Source organism: Microcaecilia unicolor, chromosome 1, assembly GCF_901765095.1.
Source record: "Microcaecilia unicolor chromosome 1, aMicUni1.1, whole genome shotgun sequence".
NCBI lineage: Eukaryota > Metazoa > Chordata > Amphibia > Gymnophiona > Siphonopidae > Microcaecilia > Microcaecilia unicolor.
The window spans coordinates 54,602,711-54,619,546 of NC_044031.1; the positions used below are offsets into that span (position 1 = coordinate 54,602,711).

Below are 16,836 nucleotides of genomic sequence, written 5' to 3' on the forward strand. Positions count from 1 at the left end.
TTTCCCTTTCACAGCACACGCAGGGCAGACGCGAGGCGCTGCCTGCATCGCTGCATGGATTTTTTTAAAATGTTTAAACGGTTTTATTGAAACTTCAGCATATCACAACTGTTCAATACGTTCACTGAGTTATTCTTCAAACATATCATGCTGTATATGAACAACTCAATACAAGTTAGCATCCTTGGAATTTTACAGCTTTTCTCCCCTAACCCCACAATAGCCCCCCCTCCCCAGACTTATCCGTCTACAGGCTAACAACATACTTCAAGTCATCATCCAATTATGTTGACAATTCTCCCCAATCTTCTCAGTTTAGCTTTATACAGAATTTAATACCTCTCCACTACCAAATCCTGATGCATGGATTTTAAAAAAAAAAAAAGGCAGGGTAGTGGCAGAAGATGAGAGCTGTCGGCTCTCAACGGAGCACCCCCCCATCCGCTGGCACCCGGGGCGGACTGCCCCCACTGCCCCGCCCTTGCTACTCCACTGGGCGATGGGGTATGTGACAGGGGGTGGGGAAAATGTGACAGGGGCGGAGTGATAGTGTGACAGGGGGCGGAGTGAGGGTGTGAAAGGGGCGGGGCGGGGCGGGTGTGTGGTGGGGACGGGGCATGTGTTCTCCTTTTTGGGGGACAAAATATGGTAACCCTAGTTAGGGGCCTATGACCTTTACAGCTTGAGGGCCCAAATCACTGTCAGCAGACACCTGGATTTGCCCAAAGGTCACAAGGTGCAACAGAGATTGGAACCAAGCCTTCCTGGTTCTCAGCCAGCTGCTGTTACTATTAGGCTACTTCTCTTCTCTTGAAAAAGAAAACAAATAATGTAATAACTAAATAACGCAATTGTGATTCGCTATATTAAAACCCCCACTCTGTAGTATTGTGCACTATAGGGTCTGTTCTATCAATAAAGTTTGCGTTGCAGCAAAAGAAAAAAAAACACGCAACGGCCAGCGCATGACCCGCCAGCGTACTCAGGAGCTGATTGGTTTGTCACGCACTTCTCCTTCACTTTTTTTTTTTTTTGTGAAAAATAGTATAGTATGAGGGTTTGGCTGTGGGCCGTGACGCAATCGCCGATTTCCCAGGTGTCACCGCGGTTGGTACTGACGTGGCCGACCGCCGGGTGCCGCCATCTTGTGGAAGCCCAAACCAACGCCTCGGAGGAGAAGCTGTGGGTAACAAGCCGGAGTGTGATAGAGGCAGCGAGTGAAGAAGAAATTACGGCAGGGCAGAAAGCAGGTAGGAATGAGGGGGATCCCAAGGTAGAGGCGTGGAGAAGAAACGCGAGACGTTTCTTGCGGGACATGACGGCCGCTTGGTAACGGGCCTGGGCCTACAGTTCATATTGTGAGGGGGGTGTCCGGCCGCTTCTGGGTGTTTTTCTTTTCCGCGTCTATGGTTGTTAATGGGATGGGGACGTTTTCTTTACGGTACATAGAGAGGCTGTCGCTTAGGCAGCTAAGCGCGGTCTACTAGGCGCTTAAAGAAAACCCGTGTCCACCCTCTGAGATGTACTCCATAACCTCCCCAGCAGGAAGTGGCGGCGCCATTTGCTTCGTAGGACTTAAAGTTTCTTCCGCTACTCTACACCCGCGGGTCTCTGTCGCTGACTTTTTTTTCCGGTAGGCCTTCGCATAGATTTTGCGTGTTGGCGCAGCCTACAAATCCGCGTAGTATTGACACTCATCTTCAGGAGTTTTGAGAATGTTTTACACTTTTCCAGCCTCAAATGAAGTAACCGTGAACCATAGCCAAGGGCTTTAGAGACAGCTGGTATTGGGGTGGCCCCCCCGAGATTTTGAGAAAAGAGGGTAATAAGTTGGCTCGGTGTACATCGCTGTATTTGTAGCCTTTCATTTTAATGTTCAAAAGTATGTACGAAAGATGTGACACGTTGAAGGGAATTAATTTGGGGTGAAGTGCCAGGTCGTGGGGGATTTAAGGTGTAGCTTTGTGCTGATGTGAAATCACAGGTTGTGGTTTTTAAAATTGGTAGAATTGACTAGGGTACTGACATTTCAGTTAAAGTGTGTTTTGGAGGGGTTTTACTAAGTAGGTAATTGTACGTAGTGAGAAGAAGAAAGTAAAGCACTGATGGACTTTTTCAGATTTTGAAAAGATATTGTGCCTTCACTTTCTCAAAATAAAAATTAACCAGCAGTTTGTCATCCTGTGAACATTTTTGAGTGACCTATGCTTTATGAAGGTCTTGTTAGAAAGATACAGCTCCTTTAAATAAGCAGGCTTTTAGGAGTAAGATAATCTGAGTTTGTATGAAAAGTGATCATTATCTGTGGCCAGCACTTGTACTATATACCCTTTGGTAGGTGCACAGGGGAAACAAGGCAGACTGGATGGCTTAACTGATCTTTTTCAGCTACAGGGTAATAATATTAGTCCACTTGACTACACAAGAAAAAAAAAACAAATATCAGAATTCTGTATTAGACTGAAAAAATACATTTGACAGGCTTTCATGAGGTAAGACTCCTTCCCTCGGATCTGCTTATAATGACCAAAATATACGATCATAAAAACATATTCAAATTACAGTTATTACGTTGCTATACTTTGCACTAGTGAAATGTCTATTCTCTACTTTACCACTAGTTAATGAGCATACAAAATCCTTAATAGTTAATACCTAACAGGGCAAATCCCTAGCTGGGTAGAACTTCCGTTGGGGCCTGGGTTCTTTCTGCTGCTGTCTAAACAGGATATTTTCTTTTCTGCTCCATGTGCTTCCATGAATCGGAGTCATTCAATGCAAAAACTCATGTGCAAGTCACATGAGACAGTGTCTCAACACTAGTGTTGGTTTATTTACAACTAGTAAAAAAGGCACGTTTCAGACGCAAATGAAACAGGCACTAGCAAGGTTTTCCTCAGAGTGTGTAGTTAGAGAGAGTGAATGTGCGAGTGTGTGAGAATGAGTGTGTTTGCCAGGGGCCCTCCCCTCTGAGTTTCAGGGTCTTCCCCTTCTATGATGCCAAAAACCAGTACAGTATGGTGCGAGCCTTGGGGTTGAATGGGCTGGAGGCGTTGTCCCGGTGGGGCGTTGGCGGCGGGAGGGAGGAGGTTTATGCAAATTTTTTTTTTTTAGTTGGTTGGCCAAGCATGGGGTTATCGGCAGGTAATAGGAGCCTAGCATGAGGCCAGGCTCCGCTGGGTACGGGCGGTTCGTGACACTCAGGCAGCGCGTGTTAGTTTGTGGAGGGTGGCCCGGTTCTACGGAGACGCTTGTGTGTATGTGCGCGGGGTCGCCTTCTGCCGCCATCCCCACACATTTGAGAAATCTCCGCTGCCGTTCCTGAAGGGCTGTTTTTGAAGTGGAATTGTGTGTATAGATAGGCCCCCTCCCAACGAAGTTTTAAAGTCATCTTCACTCCTTCACTTACCTGTTCAGGTCGGGAGGGCGGCTAATTCTGGAGGCATGGGAGTGCAGCTGTTGAGTGGGGGGGGGGGGGGTAGCGTTGTTGGTGAGCTGGGAGGGTGTGTCAGTGTTCTGCTCTCGACGTCATCACGTTGTGACGCGAGGGCGGGGCAGAGAGACATGGTGAGTCGGTTGGCTTCACCATAACGAACCCTTCACTGAAGCCACTGAGTCAGCTTCAGAACGTTGAGGGTGCGTTTTATTATAGTAGATTACTTGATATACCACCAATGTATAACATAGTAGCTTCTATGCAGTGTACCATCTAATTAAAAGAATAGGAAGAGAGAAATGAAGAGGGGAATTATGAAGTTTTATAAAGTTTACTGAAAGCTGAATGGTTCAGAGGAGACGCAGCCTACATGGTGAAGGAGGGAGGGGAAGGAAGCTGTGTGGTTGGTGGCATGGAAGAATGACTGGAGAAGAAAATGGCAGGGTGAGGAGGGTTGAGACCCTCTAGAAATGAAGGGGCATTATGAAAGGGGGTCATTATGAGTTGTAGCCAGAGTGCTTTTACATATCATTTCATGAAGGGAGTAACACAGTAAATGATGATGATAGATAAGGAAGAAGTGAGAGATGACTCAATGATTTCAGTGGATTGATTTATGCAAACACAATCTATATCAAACAAGCACCAAGCAAGGACATGACATGAGACCATCTGTCTGTGGGTAATGTCGCCTGCTTAAGGGGTCACAAGCACTGTCCCCATGGCCCGCATGGATGTGCTAGCATCTACGAGCGGCCCTCGGACTGGTGAGTGAAGACTTCTATTTCAGGTGAAAAATCAGTTCCGTTCATTGTAGTTTTAATTCTTTTCTTTATCTCACTTTTGTTTTTCGTATTATGGTAGATAAAGACCTGCATGGTTCATCCAGTCTGCCAAAAAAGGCAGCCACAACTACAGCCACCACACCATGCAGGTTACATTCCTTCATAATTGAACACGGGCATCACAACCAAGGCAGTCAGCAATTATTATGCTTATTATATGCCATAGTTCCACACCATGCCAATAGTCCAACTGTTGGCCTCAGCATAGTCACACTCATTGTCAGTGGTTTTAATCATGTTGCTAATAACATTTTATTCTCTGATTCCATATTTAATGTCTTCCTTTCTTCCATAGAGATAAGCACCTTCACTCATAACAAATGCGTGAGGGTGAGCTGACAGGGAGAATCCTGGGAACAGAGGGGAGCGTGAGTGTGCTGTGTATAGGGTGAAGGGGAAAGGAGACATACGAGCTGAGAACAGGCTGGAGATGATTGAAAGAGACTGAGGCTGTTGGCTGTGTGCTTTTGCCAACTCAGCAGTGGTGCATTATTAAAGGCTGGATTTGGTGAGGTTTCTTCTCCTTAGGCACTGACTGGGAACAGAGGTATAGTAAATCATGGCCTAAAGGAGTTGAAGGAAGTCTGTTGCGATATTTACTGCATGGGGCTAGGGTGAAAGGTCTCTAAGGGAAAATGGGAAGGCCTGCACCGAGGTAGCTGTTGCCCAAACATCTGCCTTTTTAGGGTCTGCATAGCCTTCTAGAAAGACTTGGTTATGTAAACACCTGAATTTTTATAAGGACTTGGTTACTGTACTTGAATCTGCTAGATAGACTTAGCTACTGTATATTGCTTCATTTCAAGATTGGGCATAGGTTTTCATCGCAAATAAGCAGGTATCAGGGTTGAAAACATACGTCCTTTTTCGTGCTTTTCAGTTGGTTAGAAAAATACTTATGCTGTAATTGGCAGGTCAGCTGTCCAGAGTGGGCTGATCAATATCAAATTTGTGGAGACAGCCGGAGAATTTACTCTTGTTGAAAATTACTGAACTAATTCTCTGGACTAAATAGTGTGAATCCTTTTTTCAGTTCTAGTTTACACCCCGCTGTTTCCCCCTTTCCTTCCTCTTAGGGGAGCAGCAATGTGTGTTGCCTATCTTGTTCCTCTCAACTACATGACCTGAACTGTATTCTCCCCAGTCTGCACTGGTCAGGCACCACTCTGTCACCTAGGCATACTGATTATATGTTGTATAACACTATAGGATGTATGCTGTGCTTATATATAACTGGTTTTTCTCATCGCTTATTGGGATTGTAGGTGTATTGCTAACCCCTTTATTAGATGTTCTTAGGAATTAGACCATGGTGATAATTCTTTATTTATTCTGCTCAATATAAGTATTGCCATACTGGGACAGACCAAAGGTCAATCAAGCCCACCATCCTGTTTCCAACAATGGCCAATCCAGGTTACAAGTACCTGGCAAGATCCAAAACAGTACACTACATTTTATGCTGCTTATTCTATTCCCCAAGTCCATTTTAATAATGGCTTATGGACTTCTCTTTTAGGAAGCTATCCAAACCTTTTTTAAATCCCACTAAGCTAACTGCTTTTACTACATTCTCTGGCAAAGAATTCCAGAGTTTAATTACACGTTGAGTGAAGAAATATTTTCTCCGATTTGTTTTAAATTTACTACTTTGTAGCTTCATTGTGTGCCCCCTAGTTCTAGTATTTTTTAGAAAGAGTAAACAAGCCACCCATTTATGATCAATGGCCTGCGACCATTTTTCCTTGCAGGGGCCATACTACAGTGGTTTCAGTAATTTTTAGATGACCAGAGACAGGATGTACGGTAATGGAAAAGTAGCCTAGCGGATAGTGCAGCAGCCTGAAAACTGGGTAAATCCGCCCCTTTCTTTCTGAGCACTCTACCAAAACCCTCATTCACACCCTTGTCACCTCTCGTTTGGACTACTGCAATCTGCTTCTTGCTGGCCTCCCACTTAGTCACCTCTCCCCTCTCCAGTCGGTTCAAAACTCTGCTGCCCGTCTCGTCTTCCGCCAGGGTTGCTTTACTCATACTACCCCTCTCCTCAAGTCGCTTGACTGGCTCCCTATCCGTTTCAAACTTCTACTAACCTATAAATGTATTCACTCTGCTGCTCCCCAGTGTCTCTCCACACTTATCCTTCCCTACACCCCTTCCCGTGCACTCCGTTCCCTGGATAAATCCTTCTTATCTGTTCCCTTCTCCGCTACTGCCAACTCCAGACTTCGCTCCTTCTGTCTTGCTGCACCCTATGCCTGGAATAGACTTCCTGAGCCCCTATGTCTTGCCCTATCCTTGACCATCTTTAAATGTAGATTGAAAGCCCACCTCTTTAACATTGCTTTTGACTCATAACCACTTGTATCCACTTGCCTCCACCTACCCTCCTCTCCTCTTTCCTCTACACACTAATTGATTTATTTGCTTTATTTTTTTTGTCTACTAGATTGTAAGCTCTTTGAGCAGGGACTGACTGTCTTCTATGTTTGTGCAGCGCTGCGTACGCTTTATAGCGCTATAGAAATGCTAAATAATAGTAGTAGTATTCCCACTGCAGCTCCTTGTGACTTTAGACAAGTCACTTAACTCTCCGTTACCCCAGGTATAAAATAAGTGTATGTGTATAATACATAAGCTGCTTTGATTGTAACCATAGAAAGGCGGTATATCTTATCCTATCCCTTTAGGTCAGGAACAAGTTGTCTGGAAACTGGGGTGCCGCAAGGTTCATTGTTATCTATATCTGGTACTGTTATGGACTCATTTGGTGTTCATTATCATATATGTGCAGATGGTATTCAGTTAATCTTTCCTTTGATGACTTTGACTCTGTTGGTTTGCAAGAGATTTTTGAATGGCATGACTCACCAACAGATTGTTGGTGAGTCATGATTCAGATTTGAGCAGTCCATCACAAATTTCACTATCTAGTAACTTCTGTGGATTTCTGAGCAAGTGTGAAGTTTGGGGATGACATTGGATTCAGAATTAAAGTTTAAATCACAAAATCTGATTAGGAATTCAAATTAGAATGTTGAGTAAGTTGAAACCTCTTGTTACCCACTGAAATCTTTAGGTCAGTGTTGTGGACTACAGTACTTAGTAGTATTGTTTATTGTAGTTCTGTCTGCCTGGGTCTTCCTGCATTCAGTCTGCAGATTGTTCAAGAATGTGCTGCCTTGCTTTGTCAGGGGTCTCGAGATACGAGGTAAAGGGAATTTCCTTGTCATCAACAGCAGATGAATCCATTAACTGATGGGTTGTATCCGCCTACCAGCAGTTAGAGATAGAGAACACTGAAAGCACATGGTGTTCCTGGACGCCCAGCCCCCTCTGCCTTCAGTATATCTCTATCTCCCAGCAGGTGTGGACGTCACTTTCTCAGCTCCTGGATTTCTGCCTGGGGTGGCTCCTGTACCCAGTGGGGGGGGGGGGGGGGGGGGGGGGGGGGGGGGGGTGTTGTGGCTGGTGGTGCCCACTTTAAAGGCATACTTGGTTTTCCCTGTCCCTGCCGTACCCCATTCCCCCTCCTCCCGGAGTTCCTCTGTGGCTGGCTGCCTGCCTCTAACATTCCTCACAGTAAAAAAAAAAAAAAAAAAACAGGCTTTCTCCAGAGCTCCTGGTTCGGTGCAGCTTGACCGAAGCTCGTTGGACTCAGTCTCCTCAGGTGAGAGTGGTGCCCAGCTCCTCCGGGGAGGTTCCCGCTGACAACGCTCTGTGCGGGGTAAGTTCTGATGCGAAGGTGCCATTTTGTTTTCTGTTTGGCTGTTGAAGGGGTTAAGCGCTGCTCCCACTGTGGGAAATGCAGATCAGCAGCGGGGTTTGCAGCATTCTGCCTTGATGCTAATGCTGGCACGAGCATGGCAGGCAGTGATTCTTCCCGCCCGATGGAGTTGGCAGTGGGCGCCATCTTGGAGGTGCCACATGACTCGACCCTTGCAGTTGCAGAGGGGTCTGAGTGCAGGGGGAACGCCTCGTTTTGAGGTTTCTAGAGGAGCTATTGCCTCCGCTTCCCCAAATGTGGGGGCGGAAGCACAGGGTGAGTTTTTCTCCCCTGAATTTATGCTGCTGATGCATAAGGCTTTTGTTAAAAAGAGCCACTGCCTGAGGCTCCTGCAATTCCTTTCCGACTGGGTTGCCTCCAGTTCTTGATAGCCCAACGTCTGCTGGAGACTTTATTTCTTCCCCCAAGCTTTTGGCTTACGCTAAGCGTAGACGAGTGAATACCCCGAGGGGGACTCTTCACCCTGTTCTCCCCCGTGGTCTAGTTTCGGGGAGTCTTAGGGGTCTGGCAGGCCCTCACGGATTGATGATCCAGACAAGTATGGCTGCTTGCCACAGGAGTTGGATGACCCTAAAGCGGTTCAGATTTTCCACCGTGACGAGCTGCCAGCTCTCATTTCTGATGCATTACAGGCCCTTTGTATTGAAGATCCTGACGAGGGCGCTGCCTCTTCTATTTATCCTCGGATGGCTAGTACTAAGAAGCCTTCTCGGGCTTTTCCCGTGCATGCTTCCATCCAAGAGCTTATTTCAGCTCAATGGTCTGACCCTGATGGTCCCTTGAAGGTGGCCAGGGCTATGTGTCACCTTTACCCTCTGAGTGAAAGTCAGTTGGCCCTCTTTGGGATGCCTAAAGTGGATGCGTTAGTCTTGGCTGTGACTAAAAAGACTACTCTCCCGGTGGAGGGAGGGGTCGCTTTGAAAGATACACAGGACCGGCGGTTGGAATCCGTGCTGAAGGGGTCCTTTGAAATCTCGGGCCTGTTCTTATTTGCGACTATTTGCAGTTCCTATGCAGCCCGGGCCTGCCTTTCCTAGTTGCAGCAAGCGGTTGAGCAGCCCACCGATGGAGTATGCCCTGTCTTTTTTGACTGATGCCCTTTATGATCTGGTCAAAGCTTCAGCTCAGCAGATTTCGGTGGCAGTTGCTGCCCGCTGCCTTCTTTGGCTCCGGCATTGGGCGGCTGACATGGCCTCTAAATAAAGGCTGGTGAGGTTACCCTTTCGGGGCCTTCTTTTATTTGGGGAGGATTAGGAGAAGATTAAGGATCTAGTGGACTCTTAAGTCCCAACGGTTGCCTGAGGATAGGCCGAGGCCTTCTTCCAAAAGTCCTTCTTTTCCCTCCTCTTCCAGGCCACGTTTTTGCGAAGCTCGCAGGTATCGCCCAGGGCACTCTGCGGGGTTTGGTCAACGTACCCTTTTCTAGCAGAGGAACTCCTTTCGTTCGGACAACGTGCTGCGGTGTCCAGGCAACGTCCAGGAGTTCATGGGCGACGTCCACAATGATGGGGCGCCGGTTCCCGCAGTAGGGGGTCGTCTCTCCCTCTTTCTCGCGGAGTGGACTGAGATTACTTCGGATGAGTGGGTTCTGAACCTGATCAGAGAAGGTTACCCTCTAGAATTTGTTGCCCTGGTGGGAGACGCGTTTTTTGGAGTCCCGATGCGGAACTGCCATCTAGCGGGTGGCGGTAAACGAGACCGTGCAGGTGTTGCTGAAGCTCGGACCGGTGATTCCGGTTCCTCCCGCCAAATGCGGCTGCGGTCGCTACTCCATCTATTTTGTGGTGCCTCAAAAAGGCTGGTCGTTCAGACCTATCCTCGACTTATGCAGAGTCAACGAGGCCTTAGGAGTGCGACACTTCCATATGGAAACCCTGCACTCCGTCAGTGCAGCGGTACAGCCAGGAGAGTTTCTAACGTCTCTGGACCTCAAGGAAGTGTATTTGCATACTCCCATCTGGCTGCCGCATCAGCGGTTTCTCCTGTTTGCGGTATTGAGCCAACATTTCCAGTTTCGTGCCTTGCCTTTCGGCCTAGCAACTGCCCCTTGGACTTTTTCCAAGGTGATGGTAGTGGTGGCTGCCTTTCTCAGGCGAGAGGGTATCAGAGTTCACCCTTATCTCGACGACTGGCTCATCAGAGCGGATTCAGCAGATGGAAGCCGACTTGCCACAGCCAGAGTTGTTACAGTTTTTCAGACTCTGGGCTGGGTAGTCAATATGCCCAAAGTCACCTGACCCCCCTCTCAGTCTCTCGAGTATTTGGGGGTCCGGTTAGACATGGCTTTGGGGTTCGTTTTTCTTCCCGACACAGGCGTCTCAAGCTTCATAATCGGGTCCACCTGCTCCTACGGATGCCTCGCCCTCGAGCTTGGGACTTTGTTCAGCTCCTGGGATCGATGACGGCCACCATAGAGGTGGTTCCCTGGGCGAGAGCTCACAAGAGGCCGCTGCAGCTTGGTCTGCTTCAGCAATGGTCTCCGATTTCCCAGGAATACCAACGCAGACTAAGGTGGCTTCCTGCTGCCCAGCGCAGTATGGATTGGTGGCTTTCCGACAGCATGCTGCGGCAGGGGATGCCACTGGCTCTTCCTTTTTGGAGTCTGGTGATAACGGATGCCAGCCTTTTGGGCTGGGGAGCTCATTGCCGGGGATGCTTTGCTCAGGGTCTGTGGTCCACCGCGGAAGCGGGATGGTCCATCAATCGCTTGGAACTGAACGCGATATTCCAGGCTCTTCTGGCCTTCCACAGGACGCTGAAGGGTCTTCCTGTCCGAGTTCTGTCAGACAACACAACAGCAGTGGCCCACATCAATCGTCAGGGCGGCATTCTGTGCATTGCCCTGGCTGCGGAGGCGACTGAGCCGAGCGCCACCTAGAGCTGCTGTCCACGGCTCATGTAGCCAGTCAGAGCAACGTACTAGCCGATTTCCTCAGCAGACATCAAATCAACCCGGCAGAATGGGAACTGGCAGAAGTTTTTCTTCAGATTTGTTCCAAATGGGGGACTTCAGGCTTGGACCTCATGGCATCAAGCGTAACCACCAAAGTCCCTCGCTTTTTCAGCAGAAGGAGAGATCCTCGCTCGGTGGGGTTGGATGCCCTGGCTCAACCTTCGCGCCTCCTGTACGTGTTCCCTCCTTGGCTCTTGATAGGGCAAGTACTACTTCGGATTCGCCTGCACGAGGATTGGTGATTCTCATCGCCCCGGATTGGCCAAGGCGTCCGTGGTATGCGGATCTCCGGCAGATGCTGGTGGATGCCCCTCTTCCTTTGCCTCAGGTTCCGAACTTGTTAGTTCAGGGTCCGGTGGCTGTGGAAGATCATTTCCGCTTTGGTCTTGCGGCCTGGCTCTTGAGAGGGCGCAATTGAGGGACAAGGGCTATTCTAATAAAGTCATTGCAAAGCTCTTGCAGGCTCGCATGCGGTCTACCTCTGTGACTTATGCTCGGATCTGGCGCACTTTTGAGGCGTGCTGTACTCCAAAGGCTATCTCGCCAACTCTGGCGACAGTCTCGCTTTTGCTGGACTTGTTGCAGGACGGGGTTCAAAAGGGCTTGGCCTACAATTCCCTTCGAGGTCAAGTGGCAGCGTTGGCCTACTTCCGGGGGAAGTCTCCAGCTTGTCCCTTGCTGCTCTTCCGGATATTGTCTGATTTCTCAGAGGGGTGCTTCATCTCCGTCCTCCTTTGTGGTTGCTCTGTCCGGCTTGGAACCTGGGGCTCGTGTTGAAGGCGCTCCAGCGATCTCCGTTTGAGCCTCTTAAATGGGCTTCTGAGAAGGATGTGTCTCTCGACAGTTTTTTTTTAGTGGCAATGACGTCGGCAAGAAGAGTGTCTGAGTTTCAGGCTCATTCCTGTCGGGATCCTTTTCTACAGTTCTCGGAGTCCGAGGTGACTTCGTACGGTTCCTTTCTTTCTGCCTAAGGTGGTTTCAGCTTTTCACCTGAACCAGCCCATTTTTCTTCCTTTTGTAAAGAGGAGTTTCCGGACTCCTTTGGGCAATTGTACATTTTAGATGTCCACAGGGCTCTGTGGCAGTATCTGCAGATGTCAAATGAGTTTAGGAATTCTGATCATTTATTTGTTCTGTTGGCAGGTCCCCGAAGGGGGTTTCCGGCGTCTAAGGCCACTATAGCCCGCTGGCTTAAGGAACTCATTTTTTTCTGCTTACCTGCTTTCAGGGCGGTCGCCGGCTGAAGCATTTAAAGTGCACTCTACGAGGGCGATGTCCTCTTTGTGGGCTGAAATGGGTGTCTCTTCTCTTCAAGAGATCTGTTGTGCGGCTACCTGGCCTCGGCTCTCTTTTGTGTGGCATTACAGGCTGAATGTGGCAGCATGGCAGGATGCGCATTTTGGAGCGCAAGTACTTGCTCGCGGAGTTGCCTGTTCCCACCCTACTTAGGGAGTGCTTTGGTACATCCAGTCAGTTAATGGATTCATCTGCTGTTGATGACAAGGGAAAATTAGGTTCTTACCTTGATAGTTTTCTTTCATTTAGTCACAGCAGATGAATCCATGATCCCTCCCTGACTTTAGTTTTTGTACAGATGTTGCATACAGACATTGTGCCTCATCAGGAGTACTTGAAGACAAGCTATCAGAGTTACTACATGCTGTTTTTATTGCAGGAGTTGATAACGTCCCTCCTTTGTTTGGTTAAATCTCCGGTTCAGGGGCGTTTGTTCTCTGTGAGGAAAGTTTATTTTGCTTTTCTTATTCACTCTGATTTGGAAATTTCATATACTGAAAGCAGAGGGGGCTGGGCGTCCAGGAACACCATGTACTTTCAGTGTTCCCTATCTCCACCTGCTGGTATGCGGATACAACCCATCAGTTAATGGATTCATCTGCTGTGACTAAAGGAAAGAAAATTATCAAGGTAAGAACCTAATTTTCCCATACTCATGAGGTTATGCCGTTTTCGTGTTGCCTTGAGAATTAAATTTATGATTTTAGTATTACGTGGCAAATTCGTTATTTTGATTTTTTTTTTTTTTTATTGTACTCTGCTTTGAAGAAAGGTATTAAGTTTTAAACTTATTTTGTGACTTACATCAAATTAACATTTCCATTATGTTGCTTCCCACTATTCTAGAATGTGTGGGTAGTCGTGTCCATTGACCAGCAGGTGGAGATGGAGAATGCAGACCTGAGCTCCATTATATAGACCCCCGCCACTACCCCAGTTCTTCAATATTTTTTGTCTCCAGCAGGTGGATGACTCCTCTGTCTTTGATTCTGAGGCCTAAGATCCTGGATCAGCTGGTCTCCATGACTGTGACTACAGAGGTGGTGCTGTGGGCGAGGGTGCATATGCGACTGCTTTAGAAGTCCCTGCTCAACCTGTGGTCTCCAGTTTCCCAGGACTACAGCTTCCAGCTTCCTTGGACAGTAGCTGCCAGACTGAGTATGCACTGGTGGTTGCTTCTCCAGTCCCTAAGTCGGGGGGGGGGGGGGGGGGCTCATTACAGTGGCCACCTGGCGCAAGGCTTTTAGTATTCAGTGGAGTTCCAAGGCGGTTCACCGGGCACTGGTAGCCTTTGCTCTGCTGTTGGGGAAGTCTCCGGTTCGGATTTTCTCCGACAGTGTGATGGCGGTGGCCTACATCAACAAGCGGGGGGGAACTCGCAGTAGTCAGCTGGCAGTGGAAGCCGACTTGCTAATGGCCTGAGTAGAGAAGCATCTGCTCTGTCTCTAGGTGGCTCACATTTGACTTTCTCAGTCAGCCCACTGTGTGGATCCCTGCAAGTGGAAATTGTCTGCCGAGGTGTTTCAGCTCATGGTGAGTCACTGGGGCATTCCATCCATGGATCTCATGGCAACCAAAGCAAATGCTATGGTCCCATGATTTTTCAGCTGTTGCAGGGAGCAGGACACTCTAGGCCTAGATGCACTTCTGCAGGCTTGGCTGAGCATGGGGTTGCTGTGCGTCTTTTTCCCCAGTGGTTGATGATCAGCTGGGCGTTTAAGAGAGCAGTGCTCCATCAGGGCTGGGTGTTTCTGGTGGCCCCAGACTGGCCACGGTGCCTGTGGTATGCAGATCTGGTGTAGTTGTTGGATGGGGAGCCGTTGCTATTCCCTCAGGCTCTGGGTCTTTGACAAGGTCCAGAGTTCATGGATGCTCCCTCCCCTTGTTGGTCTATGGCCTGACCCTTGAGCAGGCTTGGCTGAGGAAGAATGGCTATTCAGAAGTGTTCATTGCATTCTTGCTTCAAGCTCAGAAGTGTTGTTCTTCCTTGGCATATGTCCACATGTGATGCATCGTCGAGGGCTGGTGTGCTGAAGAGGGTGTGGATCCTTTTTCTTCCATTGGTAATATCCTGGCATTTTTACAGTTTGTGCGCAAGTCTAGCGTTAAGCTACTACTACTACTTATCATTTCTATAGCGCTACAAGGCATACGCAGCGCTGTACACCATACACAAAAAAGACAGTCCCTGCTCAAAGAGCTTACAATCTAGATTGCTCTTTGAAGGTTCAGGTGTTGGCCTTGGCATGTTTCCAAGGCTGCTTGCAGAACTTGTCTTTGGCAGCGCACCCCCGATGTGGTGCGGTGTCTTTTTTTGGGCGCCCTTTCCAGAATGGGATCTCAATCTAGTCCGGGCACTGCATCAGTCTCCTTTAGAGCCTCTTCAGAGGTCAACCTTGAGTGTTTTTGGTTGCTATTACTTCTGCCTTTCGCATTTCAGAGCTTCGGATGCTTTCTTGTCGGGATCTTTTTCTTCGGTTTTTGGAGGCAGGAGTTTCACTTCAGACTCTGCCGCCTTTTCTGCCTAAAGAGATGTCAGCTTTCCATGTTAGTCGGTGGACCTCCCTGTTTGACGAGAAGATGTGGGGGCGCAGTTCGACTCTCCAGCTTCTGGATGTTAACGAATGACTTTCGTCGTTCGGAAAGGCTTTTTGTCCTCTTTGGCAAGCAGAAAATGGGTCTCATGGTGTCCAAGGCGTCTGTTGCTCATTGGTTGAAGAAGGCCATAGCCTCGGCCTATGTTCTGGAAGGAAAGTCTCCCTCTCAGGTCTTGAAAGCGCACTCTACCAGACATATGCCGACTTTGGTGGAAGCCTCATTGTGGATATATCTATGGCTGCGATGTGGGTGTTGTTGCATACCTTTAGTAACCACTGTCAAGTTGATGTTGCCGCATGTTCGGCGGCTGTGTTTGTGGCGTTGGTTCTGCTTGCAGCAAGGCCAGGTTCCCACCCTTGTAGAGAGAGCTTTTGAACTTCCCACGTATCCTGGAATAGTGGGAAGAAGCAGAAATAAGGTCTTACCTGATCATTTTCTTCCCATTAGTTCTTCACGCTATTCCAGGAGCCCACCCGGAGTTCAATGCTCTAGTTGGCACTTGTGTGCGCTTCTTCTATTTTGTGTCCTTCCAGGGACCAGTCTTTCGGTTTGTTTAGTGAGATTTGGTGCTTATGTTGCTGAACATGCTCCTGGTTTGTGTTTTTCTTTCTCCTGCTTGATTTATACTGAAGAACTGGACTAGTGGAAGGGGTGTATATTGGGGAGGTTTAATTGAGAACAGGCATGATATCAAAAAGTTGAAGCCAGTTAGGTTATTCTCTGTTTCCTCTCCCCCGCTCAGCTGTCTTTCCAAATACACTCAAAACAAGTGAGCTGCTGCATCCACATCCTTTATCGTTGGTACTATTTTTATTTAATGTCACTTATATTTTCAGTGGAGGAGTGGCCTAGTGGTTAGGGTGGTGGACTTCGGTCCTGAGGAACTGAGTTCGATTACCACTTCAGGCATAGGCAGCTCCTTGTGACTCTGGGCAAGTCACTTAACCCTCCATTGCCCCATGTAAGCCGCATTGAGCCTGCCATGAGTGGGAAAGCGCGGGGTACAAATGTAACAAAAAAAAAACATGCCGGTTTGTGCAGTGTGTCATTTGGAGAGGCTGGTTATAGGGACACTAGCATGTGTTATATTAGTGCAGAGATTATTTTTGTGGTAAAGGGCCACTAAAATGGACAACATATTATGAGAATCAGGTGCTGACCATTCAGAGTTTCTATTTGTTTATGACATCTATATCCCACATTAAACATGAATTAGGTTGAAGCCTGGGAGCATTTAAAATCTTTTTTTTTTTTTTTTTTTTTAATGTGCCTAAATCAAAAGAGAAAGATGGTTTGTGTGAACTAGCTCCTTTTGGTTTGTGAAATGCAGTGGCACATTGTTTATTACTACTATTTAAGAGATATTAAATAATGAGGGCAGAGCTACCTTCATGCAGTCCAGTCAGTCTAAATGTGCCAACATTTTTCAGTTCCATGATATATAATTTCTTCGTCTATTTGCTTGTAAAAATCACTTTTTGTGTGTGTGTGTGTGTGGGGGGGGGGGGGGGGGGGGGGGGGGGTTGTAATCTTTGTCTCCTGACTGTCTATTTCTATATAGATGGGTCCAGGGAATGATGATGGCTAAGGGAAGACAGCAGTAGAACAGTTGAAGCTGAATAACATTTGTTTTCCAAATGGTGATATGGCTTGATGGAATGTCCTTGTTGTAAGACCAGAGTAAATCATTTCTTAGTTTCTTGTTTAAAATTAACCAAATAGGAACAAATTTGGTGGAGGGGAATTGAGTCAGCTTGAGTTCAGCAAACAAAATTTAGTGTTAAAACTATTAGCTAGTTGATACAGCAGAAGTTAACCAAGTCGACTTCAGGCTTCCTAGTATGTCTTGATAGCAGCATTTTCTCAGTTAATACCCAAATGCTAACACAGTTATAATGTTAATAAGTTTGGGATGTTTCTG

At 47.6% G+C, this 16,836-nt stretch overlaps 1 protein-coding gene across 1 annotated transcript in view; it reads left to right on the plus strand.

Annotated features, from left to right (window-relative positions):
• Window positions 1-1,099: 1,099 nt before the first annotated feature.
• ARF1 (ADP ribosylation factor 1) overlaps window positions 1,100-16,836 on the plus strand; it is a 75,724-nt gene continuing 59,987 nt past the window's right edge. The window contains exon 1 of the mRNA XM_030197307.1: window positions 1,100-1,250. The gene's annotated coding sequence lies outside the window, so the exon portion shown is untranslated. The remainder of the gene's footprint in view (window positions 1,251-16,836) is intronic.